General features: G+C 39.2%; 1 non-coding gene across 1 annotated transcript; it reads left to right on the forward strand.

Annotated features, from left to right (window-relative positions):
• Positions 1–8,743: 8,743 nt before the first annotated feature.
• On the forward strand, positions 8,744–8,850 carry LOC128280231 (small nucleolar RNA R71). The gene has a single exon (XR_008270411.1). It is a non-coding gene; the product is annotated as a small nucleolar RNA R71 (small nucleolar RNA).
• The last annotated feature ends 4,227 nt before the right edge of the window (positions 8,851–13,077 follow it).

Genomic DNA, 13,077 nt, shown 5'->3' on the forward strand with positions numbered 1-13,077 from the left:
ATACCTCAAGGATAGAGGGAGAGCCGATGCCTTCGAGTGGCTAGGGTTGTAGGTGGCCGAGGCAGGGACGAGGTCCCTCCAGCATTTTAAGGGGGAGTAGTGGATGTGGCGGTGGAGGGTGTTGATTTCACTATCGTCCATGAATTCCTCCGTGTATAGCTCTAGTGCAATCCTGAACTCAGGTACGCTCAATTGGCATACTAGACCACCAAGGTGGAACTGGACCATTCCAGGATCGTCATAGTTTATCATGACGGTCTGAAGATGAAACGTCGAGCAGAGTTCCAATGTAAACTAGAGATACATCGGCTCGACGATCTCAAAGAAAAGCCCCCACGGGTCAGTCATTAGAGGGCTCGGACCGTGTCAGCCAATTGAATCTGTTCAAGTACGGCCCAGTCAATGCTACGGCCCACACCTATGGGTCGGGTGCCTAATCTCCGTGGTAGTACCCAAGGATGACGCTGCTCCTTTCCTCTTCTTCGAGGTGGGAACAGCGGTCTTCTTACAACGTGAGGATGATATTGTACCTGCATTGAAAAATTGAAGTTCAACCAATATGCTCCAAGAATAGTGTAGAAAATCAAGGCTAAATATGAATATTTTATGAGATTTACTTACGAGATGATACAAACTAAAACCGCTAAATATATCAAGTTAGAGAATTATGGAAATAATAAATGAATGCATATGGGTAAGCATAAATTTCATGGAAACAAAGAAAAATGAAAGAGTATAGCATAATGTAGTAACTAAAATGAAAATTTTTTTTATTAAACAAGTAGCAGAGGAATCATGAAATAAGCAACATATTGAAAGAAAATAGAGAGAAAAGAGTAAACAAACGCAGAAAGAAGAAGCTTGGGGCGTCGGAATCGGTGTTGTAGGCTACGCACGAGCGTAGGAGGCAGGGCGTGTCAAGTTGCAGTGGCTAGGGTTAGGGTTTTTTGGGAGGGAGATGATGAATAGTGAGGGGTTTATATTGATTTTGGGGCACACGGCAGTGGGACACGCCTATGTGGCCTAATTTTTGCCCGTGTGTTTTGCGAATTTTGAATTTGGACGCGTCTGACATTTGGCTCATGCCCGTGTTCTTTGGGCGTGTGGGTGCACACGGCCATGTTTCACAGTCGTGTCTTACTTTGTTCGCTTCTCCCACGCTCGTGTACATAGGTCCATGCCCATGTTCGTTTTGACAGTTTTGACCACGGGTGGATGGCACGGGCTTGTCGCACGTCCGTGTTACATTCTCAATTTCAACCATGGTTTCGAGGCACGGGCGTCTCTCACGCCTGTGTTTTTTTGGCAGTTTTGCCCACAGCCATGTTGCACGGCTGTGGCAAATTATCACATCCCGTTTTAGGTGATCTCGTTATTTCGTGATAGGTTTTAAATATTTATAATTACTCGTTCTTGAACTAACTATTATCGCGACATAGGCAAGTGTACCTATCGAATAGTAGCATAGTTTTAGCAAGACCAGATTGTCAAACCCAAAGGAACTAAAAGTACTAGTAATGACTGTCTTTTTGTTATCTAGCCTAAGAATAATGGGGTTATTAACTAATTACCTAAACTAAGAACTCACAGAGAGAAGAATTAGGGAATTGCTTTTGGGAAAAATCGATTGACTTAAGACAATACCTAAGGAAAAATCCACCTAGACTTTACTTGTTATTCTAGCTCCGAATCGGACGATTTATTCATTCAACTTGTTCTGTAGAGATCCTTAAGTTATGTTATTATCCCTATTCAAGACTAATAACATCTATTCCCTAGATTGAATAACCGAGACTTTTCTCTAATTAACACTCTAGGGTTGCATTAACTCGATCTATGGATCCCCTTATTAAGTTTCACCCTAATCTGAAAAAATATTGTCACCCTATGTCTAGGCGCGTAATCAACTCCGCTTAATTATGATAAATGTACTCTTAGCCAAGGTCTATTCCTCCTCTAAATGAGAGCTTATCTTGAATAAGTATCCTGGGATATCAAAACAAGAATTAAGAACACATAATTAAGAACAAGTTAAATAATTATCATACAATTCAGAAAATAATAACAAGATTCATCTTAAGTTTCATTCCCCTTAGGTATTTAGGGGATTTAGTTCATAACTAAATAAGAAAACATCTCAGAAAAGTAAAGAATACAAAACATAAAGAAAACCCAAAACTCCTGAAGGGGAACTGAGGATTGATCTTCAGTCTTGATGATGAATCCAGCTTCTGAGATGAATCAATCGGCTTCTTTGGAGTAATTCCTTACTCCCTCTTCTGTGTCTCCCTTTCTTCCTCCTTTAGGGTGTATTTATAGGCTTTGGAATGCCTAAAACCCTTCAAAATTGGCCTTTTCTGAATTGGACTCAACTTGGGCTCGATAGGGACACGCCCGTGGCACACGCTCGTGTTTGATTACTTCAGACTGTGTTCGAGCATGCCAAATTGACACGGCCGTGTGGTCTACCCATGTGAGGAGGTCCAAGCCGTGTTGATTTCGTACCTTGGCCCATTTTCTCATTTTTTGGATCGTTTCTCGTTCCTTTCGCTCTCCTATGCTCTCCTAAGTATAAAACATGAAATTAAAGCATTAGGAGCATCGAATTCACCAATTCTAATGAGAAACCATCCATAAAATGCATTAAACATGGGGTAAAAATATGTATAATTTACGATTTATCAAATACCCCCACACTTAAGCATTTGCTTGTCCTCAAGCAAAATCCTCAACTCATAATCAAAATAAATTCTCCTCAACTTATAATTCTTATTGACAATATCTCAAAATAATCCAAAGGTAATCATACATTGAGAATTCAACTAAAAGAACATAAAAGTTTCAAACATTCTTAGTCGAGTATTTAATCATGTAAACATAGGTGTCTCTCCGCATCTAAGTAATTAACTTTGATTCAGAATATCACAGAGTTTCACATCCTCACTAAAGATTCACTCAAATCATTCGAGGTGTTTAAGGACAATAAATGAAGCACTCAATAGTCAATAATGAAAAGTCATTACCATAGGCTTGCATGAAAATCAAATCTCCACCACTATAATTTAAGATGATACATCAATCAAAAGGTCTTTAAAGGGTTGTATTGAGGCTTGGTTAGGGGGTGTGGTCACAAGCTGAAAGAAAGGGTTAGAATTGAGATTGAATTGAAAAATTGCCTAACTGGAAAAAGAGTTAATATTCACTTGCGTACAACAGAGCTTCTTCTCAGAATATGGAATTACTAATATATATACATAGTTTTTTTTGTTTTTTTTTTAAGAACAAGTTAAATATTCATAAACTAACTTATGACAAACAAGACATAGCTAAGCAATTTCCTCAACTCAAATCTCGACAAAAAAAAATAGAGATTAAATTAGAGGATTTCAACAATAATGGGTTAATAGGTTAATATTAAGGGTAATACAAGAAATGGCTTGTTAGGCTCAAGGGGGTTTACTAGGGGTTAATTGTAAAGGTAGGCTTTTCATGGCATGAGTGGGTTAATCCTAAGTGCCTTAATCATTTTGATATATCAAATCAAATGTTGTGGTCTCGACATGCATAATCAAGCAAGTACTAGAATAATAGTTCAATACTGACGCACTCAAAGCAATAATAAAAGTGAGCATGAAAGGATTAATAGATGCTCAAAAGGCTCAAAAATCTCACAAAAATTATGGCTTTTTGATGTTTAGACTCATGAATTCCAACTCAAAGTAATACCTAGACTTGGGGAAAACAACCTATAATTTTACATTCTTAAAAATCAACTTATCGTGCTTGATTCTCTAATGTCTTAAAGTTTAAATAATCAATGCATAAATCCCTATGTTTTAATTCAAGATATATCAATCAAAATCATAAATCAATTAAAATTTATCCTAAATATGATATGAGAGCTTTTCAAGAGAACAAGGTGATTATTTAGGGATTTTTTTTATAATGAAATAAATACCTCCCCCCACACTTAAGATGTACATTGCCCTCAATGTACAAAGATAGGTATTATAAAATAAAAATAAGATAGGGAGAGAAGTGAAACTTCCTGTATGATGAATTCTTCGAACTAGAGTTTTGGAGAGCAATCGGTTCGAGAGTGGAGGAGGATACTCCGGCGGTCGTAGAGGTTCATTAGTCCATAAGTCCTGCGCCAATAGAATATTATATATAGTGGTAGCTATGGTCGTGGTTGAGTAGGACATTGCAGTCGTGGAGAACCTTTCCCGGTGGAGTTTTAGTTCCTATGTGATGATAAGCTTAAGAGCTCTATATAACTGTGATAAAATCAGGAACATTTTAGGGGATATTAGGAAGAATAATTACTCGAAAAGAAATAACTGAATTTAATAATTAAAAATAAAATTTCTAAAATCTAATAAAAATAAAAAGTAGTTTCAATAAAAATTAAAAACATAAAATAAGAAAAAAATATTTCTAAACATCTTCATCGCTGGATGGTTCGCAAGGTGGGACTGGCGATGAGATGTGGAGCTGCTGAGAAATCTGCTGTAGAGTAGCATCAATGTTGTCAAATCGTTGAAAACACTGCTGCTCGAATCGGGTGAGGCGCTCAGAGATGTCAGCATATGAAGCCGCCGCATGAACTGGACAAGAGGATGGTGGTGGCTGAGTCGGTGGGTCATAGTGCTGTGGAGGGACATCATCAGGAATGTCCTCGTAGGCCTCCTCCTTGGTAGATTGGGCGAGAAAATACTGGGGAGGGTAGGTTCCTCGGCGCCTCTCGATCATCCTCATGCTAAGCATGCTCAAGATGCCTTGTGGAGACATCTGGCCGATGAGGGTGAGGGATGATTCTTGGGCTGCGGTATGGAGGAGCCCGAAGTGTCGCGCCAGCCTAGTCACATAGGGGCCAATGGAGAGACCCTCTTCCGATGCCGCTCCGTCTGGTGCTGAATCGCAAGGGTGATGAAATAGGCAAGGTCGATGACGTGCCCTTGCGATATGCACCATAAGAAGTAGACGTCGTGGGTGTTGACGACACTAGTGCTCTCTCGCCTCCCTGTAATCGTGTGAGCTAAAATAGCCTGTAAGTACCTCAGGGATGGTGGGAGAATTGATGCCTTGGAGCGGCTGGGATTGTACGAGGCTGTGTTAGGGGCCAAAGTGTGCCTGCACTTCGAGGGAGAGAAATGTATGTGGAAACTAAGAGCATGTAGTTCATTCTCCTTTCTAAACTCCTCCGTACATAGGCCTAGTGCAGCACCAAACTCTGGGATGCTTAGCTAGCGGATTAACCCACCTAAGCGAAACTGGACCGTGCCGGGATCATCGTACCTTGTCATTACGGTCTGAAGATGGAACATTGAGTAGAGTTCCATTGTGAGCTCGAGGTATGTCGGCTCGATAATCCCGAAGAACAGCTCCCAAGGGTCTATGGTTAGGAGGGCCTGAATCGCGTCAGCCATCTGAACTTGTTCTATGGTAGCCTAGTCAATGCAGAGGTCCGTAATTAAGGGTTGGGCCCGAAGTATTTCTAACAGTTCTTCCTGGGGACCTCGGGGGAACTGCAGGAGAGGGTGACGAATTTCTAATGTTGGACCCGCGGAAGAAGACGTTCCCTTCCTCTTCTTCGAGGCTGGTACGGTAGTTTTCTCTCCTCTTAAAGACGACATGGTACCTGCGATCAGAATCATCAAGTCATCTTGATGAGTGGTCAAAGTAGAAGGAATACAATTTTCAATTAAAAAGCCGAATTTCAGCCACAACCAAACATAACTAATATAGTAATTTCGTGACTTTATCATTGTATGTAGTAATGGCATGTGTAAGAAAAAAGAATGAAGCTTTCCTAACAACATGAAATGTATGATAAATAATTGAAAAATGAAAATTACGTGAGAGACATTAGCATGGAAATGTCATGAGGATGGGCATGGTAAAGTCATGGGTATGAAGTTTTCCTAATCACTTGATTTTAACATGCATTGTATAATAACTAACCTAAGAATGCAAACTAAAGGATAAAATAATGAGCAAAATGAAAAATAGTTCAAAAGAAATGAAGATTATGTTAATAATAAGCATTAGTGATAAGTAAAATAGAAGTGAAAGGAGTAAACAAATGCTAAGGGAGAGAGATTGAGCATTAAAAACGAAGTTGAAGGCGGTGCACGGGCGTGGCAGGAGGGCCATGTGGAGTTGCAGTGGCTAGGGTTAGGGTTTTTGAATGGAGAACAAAGTGAATAGTACAGAGTATTTATAAATTTTGGGGTACACGGCCATGTCACACGCCCGTGTCCCCCAATTTCAGCCCGTGTGATTCGCGAATTTCAAATTTGGGCTCGTTTAACATTTAGTACAAGCCCGTGTTCCTTGGGCGTGTGGGTTCACACGGTCGTGTCGCACAAATGTGTCTAGCTTCGTTTGCTTCTCCCACGCCCGTGTGTACAAGCCCCACGCCCGTGTTAATTTAACAGGTTTGACCACGGGTGTTAGACACGGGCGTGTCTCACGCTTGTGCTAGTTTCTCAGTTTCAACCACGGGTCTTCCACACGGGCATGTCGCACGCCCGTGTTGTTTTGGTAGGCTTGACCACAACCATATCGCATGGCCGTGGTGTTTAATTATAGCCCGTGTTGGGGAAATCTTTTGCCCTGTTTTCACACGGCCATATGCATACCCGCGTGCTTGGCCGTGTCTCTACGGAAACACCTGTATTAAATATTTCTATTAGTAAGTTAGGAGTTAAATACCAAAATTAAAAGAAATTACTATTGTTAGTGCTCGGGTTGCCTCCCGTTGAATAATCATAGTGGTTTGAGGAGTTTATTCTCCTCATTCCTGCTATCAATCTCATCAAAATAAGGTTTTAATCGGGTGTTGTTTACCTTAAAAGTGCCGAACTTGGGATGACTCACCTTCACCATACTGAATGGAAAAATACTGAGTACCGTAAGAGGGATTTCCTCATTCGGTGTGGTAATGAAAATGTGAGGATCTGGGGCATCTAATAAGACATTATCACCAACCTTAAGTTGATTTTGAGATGTATCGAGCTTGTTTTGGCGTAGTTTCGGTTTGTTGGGGGTTCTTAGTTTGTGCGTCCGCCATTCATCGAGTTCCTAGATATGTAGTCTTTGATCTTCATAAATAGGTCCTTTACTTGAGAATGACTCGTGTACTTCTTTCAGTCTTATCTCTTGCAAAGTGGGTTGTATCATGTGGTTAGTTTTAGTAGAATGATTTAAATGATCACCTTCAATTCCTGATGTGTTGCCAGAATTGCGAGCTTGAAGGGTGATTGTTTTGTCTCCCACTCAAAGTGTAAATTCACCTGTGCCAATATCAATGATGGTTTTAGTAGTTGCTAAAAAGGGCCTTCCTAAAATTAAGGGAGTGTTGCTATCCTCTTCTATGTCTAGAACAATAAAATCAATGGAAAATATAAATTTATCGATTTTAACTAGCACATCTTCAATAATACCTCTAGGGAATCTTATAGTTTTATCTACTAATTGAATTCTTATCCTAGTTTGTTTGGGTTTCCCGAGACCTAGTTGCTTAAACATTTTGTAAGGTATGACGTTGATACTAGCCCCTAGATCAGCTAATGCATGATTAACATCTAAACTACCAATTAAGCAAGGAATAGTAAAGCTCCCTGGGTCTTTTAGTTTGTTGGGTAGTTTATTTTGGAGAATGGCCGAGCAAACTGCGTTCAGCTCCATATGCGACGCCTCATCCAAGTTTCGCTTATTTGCTAAAAGCTCTTTTAAAAATTTCATTGCATTTGTCATCTGTGATAGAGCTTCAATAAATAGTAAGTTAATATGTAATTTTTTCAAGAGTTTAAGGAATTTACCAAATTGTTCATCTGAGCGGTCTTTCCTTGTCGCGTTGGGGTATGGCACATGAGGTTTATATTTGACAGGCACTGGTTTGTTTTTATTATAATCTACCTCACCTTGACCCTTGCTTACCACAGTTTCGTGCCTCGGTTTTGGTTCAGGCTCAACGACTCCTTCGTCATCTTGAATATTAATTGTGTTGAGTTGTTCCCTTGGGTTAGGTTCGGTATTACTTGGCAAACTACCTTATGGTCATTTGGAGATTAGTTTGGAATGCTGGCCTATCTGAGTCTCGAGCCCTTGGATCGACGCTTGTTGATTCTTAAGTGCTGTCTTGGTGTTTTGAAAATGGGTTTCTAACACTGATATGAACTTTGAGAGCAACTCTTCAAGATTTGGCTTCTTTTCCTATTGGTGGGGTGGTTGTTGGTAGCTCGGAGGATGTTGTGGTCTTTGATTTCCTTGACCGCCCCACGAGAAATTGGGGTGGTTCCTCTAACCTACATTATAAGTGTTACTGTATGGATTGTTTTGAGGTCCAGGATTATTTCCCATGTAATTTAACTGCTTGTTATCCATGTTGTGGCCATAAAGTTGGTATTCCGAATGGCTTGTTCCACCGCTACTTGCTTCACACTGCATTATTGGGTGAACCTGTGAAGAATTAAGAAAACCATCAATCTTTTTATTTAAGAGTTCTACCTGATTAGAGAGCATGGTGACCGAATCGACATTATAAACGCCGGCTGTTTTCATTGGCTTTATCCTCATGACTTGCCATTGATAGTTATTCAGTGACATGTCTTCTATAAACTCATAGGCATCTTCCGGTGTTTTATTATTGATGGTTCTGCTAGCAACTACGTCAACCATTTGCTGAGTCGAAGGATTCAGACCATTGTGGAATGTTTGTACTATGAGCCAAAGCGGTAACCCATGGTGAGGGCACCTTCTCAGAAGGTCCTTGTATCTCTCCCATGCATCGTAGAGTGTTTCTAAATCCATCTGCACAAAAGAAGAGATATCATTACGTAATTTAGACATTTTAGCCGGCGAAAAATATTTTAGTAAAAATTGTTTCGTCATTTGTTCCCAAGTAGTAATTGACCCTCGTAGTAATGAGTTCAACCACTGTTTAGCTTTGTTCCTCAATGAAAAAGGGAATAACCGAAGACGAATGACATCATCAAAAACGCCATTAATTTTAAATGTATCGCATAGTTCTAATAAGTTGGCTAAATGAGTGTTGGGATCCTCATCCTTCAAACCATCAAACTGAACAAATTGTTGTATCATTTAAATAGTGTTAGGTTTTAATTCAAAAGTATTTGCAGCTATAGCAAGTCTAACTATGCTAGATTCAGTTCCTGTTATAGAGGGTTTAGCATAATCATACATAGTGCGTGGAGCAGGATTTTGATTAGCCGCAATTGTAGAAGGCAGCTGATTGCCTTGGTTTTCAGCCATCTCTTCGATTGGGGTTGAGTATCATCTTCTTCCTCGTTCTCTATGTATCTTAAGTTGCACCTTATTTCTCTTTGATTTCTACGAACTGTACGATCGATTTCTTCGTCAAAAAGTAATGGTCCCGACGGGTTTCTTCTAGTCACAAAATATAAAAACCTGCCAAGAGAAAGAAAAAGTAAATTAATTAGTAATAATAATAAAATTAAATTAAATTAAATTGCAAGAAAAATAAATGGCTAAAGTAATAAAAATTGAGCATTCCTAATATTCCAGTTCCCCGACAACGGCGCCAAAAACTTGATCGAGTTATTTCGTGATAGGTTTTAAATATTTATAATTACTCGTTCTTGAACTAACTATTATCGCAATATAGGCAAGTGTACCTATCGAACAGTAGTATAGTTCTAGCAAGACCAGATTGTCGAACCCAAAGGAACTAAAAGTATTAGTAATGACTGTCTTTTTGTTATCTAGCCTAAGAATAATGGGGTTATTAACTAATTACCTAAACTAAGAACTCACAGAGAGAAGAATTGAGGAATTGCTTTTGGGAAAAATCGATTGACTTAAGACAATACCTAAGGAAAAATCTACCTAGACTTTACTTGTTATTCTGGCTCCGAATCGGATGATTTATTCATTCAACTTGTTCCGTAGAGATCTCTAAGTTATGTTATTATCCATATTCAAGACTAATAACATCTAATCCCTAGACTGAATAATCGAGACTTTTCTCTAATTAATACTCTAGGGTTGCATTAACTCGATCTATGAATCCCCTTATTAGGTTTCACCCTAATCCGGAAAAATCTTGTCACCCTATACCTAGGCGCGCAATCAACTCCGCTTAATTATGATAAATATACTCTTAGCCAGGGTCTATTCCTCCTCTGAATAAGAGCTTATCTTGAATCAGTATCCTGGGATATCAAAACAAGAATTAAGAACACATAATTAAGAACAAGTTAAATATTTATCATACAATTTAGAAAATAATAACAAGATTCATCTTAAGTTTCATTCCCCTTAGGTATTTAAGGGATTTAGTTCATAACTAAATAAGAAAACATCTCAGAAAAATAAAGAATACAAAACATAAAGAAAACCCAAAACTCCTGAAGGGAAATTGAGGAGTGATCTTCAGTCTTGATGATGAATCTGGCTTCTGAGATGAATCAATCGGCTTCCTTGGAGTAATTCTTTACTCCCTCTTCTGTGTCTCCCTTTCTTCCTCCTTTAGGGTGTATTTATAGGCTTTAGAATGCCTAAAGGCCCTCAAAATTGGCCTTTTCTGAATTGGACTCAACTTGGGCTCGGTAGGGACACGCTCGTGGCACATGCCCGTGTTCGATTACTTCAGGCCGTATTCGAGCTTGCCAAATTGACACGGCTGTGTGGTCTGCCCGTGTGAGGAGGTCCAGACTGTGTTGATTACGTACCTTGGCCCATTTTCTATGTTTTTGGCCCATTTCTCACTTCTTTCGCTCTCCTATGCTCATCTAAGGATAAAACATAAAATTAAAGCATTAGGAGATTCGAATTCACCAATTCTAATGAGAAATCATCCATAAAATGAATTAAACATGGGGTAAAAATATGTATAATTTACGATTTATCATTAGGGAAAAAATCTTGCCCTGTTTTCACACGGCCTAATGCACACCATTGTGCCTGGCAATGTAGTCTTTTGAAATTCTGTGTTCCATGATTCATTTAGTATGTTAGATGTTAAAAACTAAAATTTTAAAGAAATTAACACTGTTAATGCTTGAGTTGCCTCCCGAGAAGTGCTTATTTATAGTCTAAGCTCGACTTATCTCTCTTCTGCATGGTCAATGTGGTGCAAGGAGTTTACACTCCTCATCTCTGCTATCAACTTTATCAACATAAGGTTTAATACGGGTATTGTTTACCTTAAACGTGTCGAATTTGGGATGAATTACCTCGGTTGTACCATATGGGAAAATACTAAGTACCGTAAGAGGAATTTCTTCATTAGGTTTAAGAGTGGCAATGCGAGGATCTGCTGTATCTAGTAGTACTTTGTCTCCAGCCTTAAGTTGATTTGGTGAGGTATTGAGCTTGTCCTGACTTGGTTTCGATTTATCGGGTGTTCTCGGTTTCTGTGTCCGCCATTCATCTAGCTCCTCGATTTGTAACATTTGTTCTTCATAGATAGGTCCTTTGTTGTTGTTTGAACACGGCTCATATGTATTCTTCGAAACTATTTCCTACATAAAGGGTGTCACCACATGACCAGTACTAGTAGAATGATTTATACAACCACCTTCAATTTTTGATGTGTTACTCGAATTACGAGCTTAAAGGGTGATTATTTCATCTCCTACACAAAGTGTGAGTTCACCTATACCAACATCAATAATGGTTCTAGAAATCGCTAAAAAGGGTCGTCCTAAAATTAAAGGTGCGTTACTATCCTCTTCCATGTCTAGAACAACAAAGTCTACTGGGTATATAAATTTATCGATCTTAACAAGAACATCTTCAATGATACCCCTAGGAAATCTAATGGTTTTATCATCCAATTGAATGCTCATCCTAGTTTGTTTGGGTTTCCCAAGACCTAGCTGTTTAAACATTTTATAAGGCATAACATTATTGCTTGCCCCTAAGTCAACCAATGCATGATAAACATCTAAACTACCAATTAAACAAGGAATCGTAAAACTCCCTGGATCCTTCAATTTGTTGGGCTACTTATTCTGTAATATGGCTGAACAAACTGCGTTCAACTCTACATGCAACGCCTCATCCAACTTTCGTTTTTTTGTTAAAAGCTCCTTTAAAAACTTGACTGTGTTTGGCATCTACGAAAGGGCTTTAATAAGCAGTCAGTTAATATGTAGTTTTTTTAAAAGTTTAAAAAATTTACCAAATTGTTCGTCTGATCGGTCTTTCCTTATCGCATTGGGGTATGGCACATGAGGTTTAAATTCTGTACTCATCGGCTTTAGGTCATTTTGGCCTACCTCATTCTTACCTTTGCTTACCACCGTTTCTAGCCTTGGTTTTGCAACTAACCCTTCCTCATCTTGAATGGAAATCGCGTTGAGTTGCACCCTTGGGTTAGATTTAATGTTGCTTGGTAGGCTTCCTAGTGGTCTTTCAGATATCAGTTTAGTGAACTGACCTATCTGAGTTTCAAGCCCTTGGATCGAAGCTTGTTGATTTTTAAGTGTTGTCTCGGTATTCTAAAAATGAGTTTCTGACACTGAGATGAATTTTGTTAGCATCTCTTTAAGGATCGGCTTTTTCTCTTGTTGGTAGGGTGGTTGTTGGAAGCCTGGAGGTGGTGGTCTCTGATTCCCTTGGCCTTCCCATGAAAAATTTGGGTGGTTCCTCCAACCTGTATTGTAAGTATTGCTATAAGGATTGTTTTGAGATCGAAGACTGTTACCCATGTAATTTAACTGCTCGTTCTCCATGTTATGGCCATAAGGTGGATATTCTGAACTTCTTGATCCACCTTCACTTGCTTCGCACTGCATTACAGGGTGAACCTGTGAAGAACTAAGAAAACCATCAATTTTCTTATTCAAGAGTTCTACCTGATTAGAGAGCATGGTGACTGAATCGATGTTATAAATGCCGGCTATTTTCATTGGCTTTGTCCTCATGACTTGCCACTAATAGTTATTAAGTGACATCTCCTCTATAAATTCATAAACATTTTCAAGTGTCTTATTATTGATGGTTCCGCCAGCAGCTACGTCAACCATCTGCCGAGTTGAAGGATTCTAACCATTATGAAAGGTTTGAACCTGTAACCATAGTGGT

The sequence above is a fragment of the Gossypium arboreum genome, chromosome 8 (genome assembly GCF_025698485.1).
Source record: "Gossypium arboreum isolate Shixiya-1 chromosome 8, ASM2569848v2, whole genome shotgun sequence".
Lineage (NCBI taxonomy): Eukaryota > Viridiplantae > Streptophyta > Magnoliopsida > Malvales > Malvaceae > Gossypium > Gossypium arboreum.